Source organism: Rana temporaria, chromosome 3 (genome assembly GCF_905171775.1).
Source record: "Rana temporaria chromosome 3, aRanTem1.1, whole genome shotgun sequence".
Taxonomy (NCBI): Eukaryota; Metazoa; Chordata; class Amphibia; order Anura; family Ranidae; genus Rana; species Rana temporaria.
The window spans coordinates 183,922,765-183,929,712 of NC_053491.1; the positions used below are offsets into that span (position 1 = coordinate 183,922,765).

Sequence of the window (6,948 nt, forward strand, 5' to 3'; positions counted from 1 at the left end):
AAAATTTTGGGGAGAGAGCAAACAAACTGAAAAAATACTGAAATAAAAACATCAATTGCAGCCACCTGTGCTCCATCAACTGCAGCAACCTGTGCTCCATCAATTGCAGCCACCTGTGCCCATAATATGCAGCTACTGTGCCCACCCGCTGTCCCGCTGCCTGCCTGGTGGTGGGTCAGGCAGCGGGACAGGTGGCTAGCTGTGGGATGTGTAATGTGGCGATGGATGCAGGACTCCTCCCATGCATGTCTTCTTCCTGGCGGCCAATGGGACATCTCTACCTTCAGCCAATCAGGGTTGCTTTTGCTAAAACATGAAATGTGTTTTTTTAAGCTAATTAGAGCCTATGGCCGCTGTAATACACCCCCCTCCACTGTAATTCAGATGCCCGGCATTCGAAAAGGGGGGTGGCTACAGAGGCCGTGGATAGATTTATGCAATGCATGAATCTATCCACAGTACACAGAGAAGGTGGCTGGAGAGAGTGTGCGGTGCCCGAGTGCCCCATTGCTTCCGAAGTCAGGATGATGCGGTGCCTGGACTGATCCTGGTGACGTCAGCAGAGAGCGGACTCCACTCCTCTTTGCTGAAAACGGGTCACAGGAGTGCAAAACAAGATGCAGCCGAATGAGCTCAGTCTAGACTTCTCCTTCAATGCATTCCTTCCATTAAGGTAAAAAATGTTTAGGTATTAGCATTCCCCCCTCACCACTCCACTTTTACTTTCCTGAACCCCCATTCGATCCAGCGCTATGCATGTCTGCAGCTCTTCTCTCCCCTTACTTCCAGGTCTCACTGGCTTTGCTGGGGCAACTGTAAAGCCTGTTGTTAATCAAAGCCAGTGACGAGCGAGTCGGGGACACAGAAGTGGGGGTCAGGAGAAGGCCCTCATGAATGCCATCCTCAAGAGTGGATTTGCCTTTAGTAAAGGCAAATCCACTCGGCTCTACAAGTGCACTTGGAAGTGCAGTCGCTGTAAATCTGAGGGGAAGATCTGAAATGAGGGGGATTGATGATGATTTTATCATCCAATCATGTACAAGCAAAAATGCTGTTTTTTTTTTTTTTTCCCTTGCATGTCCCGCTCGGATCTACAGCGACTGCACTTCCAAGTGTACTTGCCTTTAGTAAATAACTTCCCCTGGCTAACAGAGTTACCTTTACAGGCTCAAAGAAAAAATAAAGACAATTGCCCGTGTAAGCAGCATTTTTATGCCCAGTATGCATGAGGCCTAAGGCTTATGTCGCTGGTGGTCATTTTCCTGCATATGGCTTGTGTTTTGAAAGCAAGTCGAGATGCAGATAAGCAAAATCTCATTGACTTTAACAGAAAAGTACACATGACAGTTCAGAGGCTATGGGGGTTATTTACAAAAGGAAAATCCACTTAGCACTACATGTGCACTTGGAAGTGCAGTCGCTGTAGATCTGAGGGGGACATGCAAGAAAAATAAACAGCATTTTTGCTTGTATATGATTAGATTATATAAATCAGCAGAGCTTCCCCTCATTTCGATCTTCCCCTAAGATCTACAGCGACTGCACTTGTAGTGCAAAGTGGATTTGCCTTTAGTAAATCAACTCCTATGTTTGACCTGCTTTGCGCTATGCTGCATTGCCTTGGACTCCTATTGAAGCATATTTGAACACCACGCAAAGAAGGAAAATGTAGCTTTTTCTTGTCAAGTGCTATATTTTCCATTTGAACCCATCTGCATTTGTTCAAATGGAAAATGCAGTGTTTCACAAGAACACCCATCGACCCTTGGTCAGTACAGCAATAGATGGCCCCTTACAGCCACTCCATAGCTTTGATTACCGGTTCTGGCTCTAAAGGAAAAACAATCTTAGCCTTATGTTACAGAAGGATAAGACTACTAAATGATCAAGGCTACCTACCTTGCTATTTTCCCATAATCGCCTGTTATAAACATAGAGCTGGTACTCTGCTCCAATTAGCTGTTAAACGCCCATTGCCCCCAGGGCCAAAAGGAGTCAACCTTCTACTGACCAAAGCTTATGTTAATGAATTTGCTCATAAAAAAAAAAAAAAAAAAAAAAATGTGTATTCTTGCAAAGAGATACAGCTGTAATACCATATTTTCATTCCTCAGCAGCCACCGCTTTTGCCATAAGAAATGCAAAAGCAATGTCAAAAAATAGGATATATACTGAGGGATGAAGATTTTTACACTCTGATATTTTCTGCTGGCATTGGCATGATTTGAAAAGGAGTCTTGTTGTCAACTTCAGCTACTGCAAAGCAGTACATGATAAATGTATGAATTGTTGAAAGTGACAACAGCTCCGCTACCACATACGCTGGTCATGTTAGAAACGCAGTAATGAACTTGATTACGTGGAAAACAATCGTGATAATTCTGCAAACTGACAATAACGTCTTGCTTTATTCATGTGATGCGCCAGATAGAATTTTACAAATTGCCATTTCATAAGGGAAAGTTTTGCCTGCGAGTTATATCAACTTGACAGAGAGGGTGAGTCATATAATATTCCTCATTTCAAAATAAAATACTATTATTTAGAAAATTCTCTGTTATCGTTGGTACATACTAGTCCTTACATAGCCTTTAATTAACACACACGTGTTTGTATATCCTAATCACTTTGGCAAGCAGCAAACATCCATGATAATGCTAGATATTGTTTGGGAAAAGGGAGTAGCCGCTCCAGGTGGGAACCCAGATGAATATCCTCCATTGCAGACAACTGAGGTGCAGGCAATGCACTTAGCAAAGCAGGAACAAAAATTGTTTCTGGACAGCCGCACTCTGAAAAAATTGTAGCCTTTATTAAAAAAAAGGACAGCACTACAAATCACAGCAACATAAAATAAAACCTGACTACTTACGCGTTTCGCACTGAAACTAGTGCTTAGTCATAGCTATGACCAAGCACTAGTTTTAGTGCGAAACACGTCAGAAGTCGGGTTTTATTTTATGTTGCTGTGATTTGTAGTGCTGTCCTTTTTTTTAATAAAGGCTACCATTTTTTCAGAGTGCGGCTGTCCAGAAACAATTGTTGTTCCTGCTTTGCTAGATATTGTTTGTATGTACCTTACAGATCCTGTTTGGACGCTGGACTATAATAAATGATCCATATTAAGCCAAGATGTAGATTCAGCTCAGGAAAAGTACAGCATTATCAACAGTGAAAGCACCCTAGTTAAATATTCAAAGGCAGTTCTATAATTATAATCCATGTCAGTATCCTATACCCTGCAGTCCTTTTGTATAATGTTTTCTCGTCTCTGTCAAGCACTTGGAATATTTGTACCCTGGCGACAGCCCTAATCATAGGCGTGTATTAGGAAATTTGATCAGAATCCCACTTAAGCATAAGACCTTCCACAATTACCCATTATGTTGGGAATACAATCTTAATAGACATATCATGCATAAACTATTACTAAAATGAAGGAAACTGCTGAGAACAGCCAAACCTTAATAAGTCCCTAGTCTCTGCCTCTGGAACAGCAGCACTGGAGACTGCCAATTGTAACTTACAGTGTCCATACATGCCATTAACACACATTAACCAATTGAATCTTTGTCCTTTTGTCCTTGCAGTGAGAAGATTGTAGCCAGACATAAGGATCTGTTAAAAGGATGGCATGCTTTGAAATCTTAACCAAAAATCCATATGTATATGAACATTTAGTCAACTAAGATCTTAAAAGGAAAAAATCATGTAGGCATAGGGATTTTTTTTTTTTGCCATAGCTCAACAAAGTAAATACATTGTGCAATAGACTCCAACATACATCCACCGGTTCCACGCAAGTTATATCCCTTATACAAAAGCGATTCTTATTTCTAAAGTGACGGTAAAGAATTCATGACACAAAAATGTAGACATTCCGAGCGCCAAGATAAAAGAAAAGCACACTATCGTAGAAATTAAGACAGTTCATTATCTTTGCAAATTAATTTTTAAATAAGCAAAAGTAAGACATGACATCCTCATTGACAATCAAAAGGAAAGGTTCATTAGTGTGCCAACATCTGCCTACAGACTGAAGCCAACTGCGTGTGTGTGTTCATTTAAGACCACACTTGGAAAGCTTTCCAGATACATTTACCTAGAGATTTTGCACTAGCACTTCCCATCTGACAGAAATCAGCCAGCTGGGTCTGATGAATAATGGTAGAAGGCAGCTTGCATCGGTTGATGATTGAATTATACATCGCCGAAAGGACCAAAAAAAAGTCATTCTGGTAAGGAAAGACATTTCATTTGCAATTTCTAAAATACACCATAAATTCCTTTTTAATGTATTGACAGTACTTACAGTAAATATATACATAGTACCAAATGTCTCTATGTAGCTATCTACCTAGCTACCATATGTATGTACAAGTCTCTGAATGTATATCCAAGTGGTCTAGCTTAGGGTGCATTAGCAGTATCCTTACTGTCTCAGCACTTATAACCCCCCCTACAATAGATTTCCACTCCTTTCCTATACTGTGCAATTAGACAAATCATTTCCTTTTTTTTTCTTTGGATCTCGGAGAAGCAGATACACTCTAATGCACATAATGGCTATATTCTTCAAGATATACTGGAAGCATTTAATCATGTGTGACCTCCATTTCCATTCTGATGGTAATGTTGCACAAAAGTGGCAGCGTCCTATGGAAGTTTTAATATGCAGCTCTGTGCTCTCGCCAAAACGTCCCACACATAGCCAGGATCAGGGACTCCATCAGGAATTATGGGGCCCCTTACACAGCTTCAGGCATGGGCCCCCTGGAGAAGAGAACCGGGGGGGGGGTGCTGCCGCCTGAAATTGAGAAGCGAGGAGGCTGCCACGAATTGAGAAGTGGGGGGGACCCTCTACAAAAGAATAAGAAATAAAGAAAAATATATATAAAAAAGGGGGGTAGCCATCCGGGGCCCTGGGGACCTCTGGCTGGGCCCTTTAATAAAAAGAAAAAATATATATATATATATATAAATGTATTTATTTTTAAAAAGGGGGTTTGCCATCTGGGCCCTTTAATAATAATAATAATAATAAATAAATAATAAAAAAACATAATATATATATATAAAAAATAAAAAAAATATATAAAAAAAATATATTGTTTTTATAAAAAAAAGGGGGATCTCCCTGGGACCTCCGGACCCCTAAAAAAAATAAAAAAAATTGTCCCTAAAAAATAAAATAAAAATATATTAAAAAAAATATATATTTTTTTTATAAAAAATAAATAAAAAAAGGGGGGTTGCCATCTGGGGCCCTGGGGACCTCCGGTCCCTTACAGGTGTACTGCCTGTACCCCCCCCCCCCCTGATGGCGACCCTGGCCAGGATTAAGGAACAGAGATAAGCGAACACAATTATAATGCAGTTCACAAAAAAAATATATATATATAGATTTCACAGCTGTAGGAGGGGGATTTAAAAAGTTCACTTGTCCATACCCCTAGATAATAATGAGAAGAAGAAAAAAAAAAAAAGACAGACTGGCCAGTGCATGATGGGATAGGATTTGACCCAGATAACCCTAATTGGTACACGTAAATTGGGGCGGAGCTGCATTTGTAATGTGCCCATCCTTTACAAGGGATATATAATTCAACGTTTACTACACAACTGGACCACATAGGAGTGGACCCAAGACAATTCTGATTACAATATTTCAGAAAGTTCCAACAAGCATGGAGGGGAAATAATCCCACACCCAAGATCTTCCTAGTGGTCTAGTGTTTTCTTGTTTTTGTTTTATTGGGGTTTTACCAACTCAGCTGAAGCTAAAGAGGCAGCAGATGTCAGATGGTTGCCACTTGCAATCAGCGCCAATTAAGCAATCACCGGGCTTTTTAAGCCACAGCATGGGAAGTATAAAAAATTAAAAAAAACTGAGTGCAAGAAGCAGCAGAGCCAAGTTGCTGGAGTATTGTGTGGCTCTGCCCATCCATAGCAGCTTAGGTGATGTGGTCCCTTGATCATTGCAGCCATGAATATTTCATGTAGGCAAAGGTGCATGGTTCCAAATGAATTAAAGCAAATGCAAAAACTGTCCCTGTGTGTTTTTATTCCATGACAGTTAACATGTGCTCCATTTAGCCATCATCGGGGATGGAGGGAGAGGAAGGGGGGCTCATAACAAGTTAGAATTGACAATAATGGCAAACAAGAGAATCCAGCAGCAGTGGATGACTTACCTTGGAGGTGTGGGTGTCCTTCAGCTCTTGCTTCTCCTGGAATCCCACTGTCTCCCCTGCTCCTAGACTGAGTCGGCAACACAAAAGCTGTGTGCAGTGTAAGAGAAGAGGGATCTGCTTGTGTCAGCTGATCTTTATTACATGCATGCAGCTTGCCTTAACAAGGGCGTCCCTTCCAAGCAATAAGCTTTATCCACCATCAGCACCAAACCCTCCCCACCTCTGGTGAAGTTTCAGCTGTCGGGAATAGAAAAGACTGAGCGAAGGGATGACACTAGACTGCTAAGAGTGAAGCATCAGCTGGCTGCAGTCCTCCTCTCCGGCATCCCTCCTGTGCAAAAGGCAGGACCCAGCGCTCAGAGCTCGCCTCCCATTGGCTCCCCGCTCAGGATGCTGTCCTGAATATCCAATCTAGCAGCACAAATCCATCCTGCATCGCCCATCCCATGGATTACTATCCCCCCCAGATGGGCAGGAAGGAGATCCCGGCGAATGACAATCAAGGACACCGAATGAGTCCTCTGGTCCAGCAAAGTGACCTCGTTGCCTTACTTTATACAGCCACATAGGCTGGGTGACCTCAGTGTGACCCAGTCCACTTCAACCTCCTGGGACCCATCGGGACCGATCATCCGAAATAAAAAAATAAATAAAAAAAAGGTACAAGTGTAGGGGGGATGAGGAGGAGGAGGAGGCAGGGATGCTGGATCTTCAGATCACAGGAGATCACATCACAGAGTACAGTACAAACACC

General features: G+C 41.8%; 1 protein-coding gene across 3 annotated transcripts in view; it reads right to left on the reverse strand.

Moving 5' to 3' along the window:
• The window catches only part of SYT1 (synaptotagmin 1), a 738,111-nt gene extending 731,514 nt beyond the window's left edge, over window positions 1-6,597 (reverse strand). For 2 of the 3 annotated variants that reach the window (XM_040343936.1, XM_040343935.1), the window contains exon 1: window positions 6,195-6,597. The gene's annotated coding sequence lies outside the window, so the exon portion shown is untranslated. The remainder of the gene's footprint in view (window positions 1-6,194) is intronic. The other variant, XM_040343939.1, reaches the window with a different exon arrangement.
• Between the last annotated feature and the right edge of the window lie 351 nt (window positions 6,598-6,948).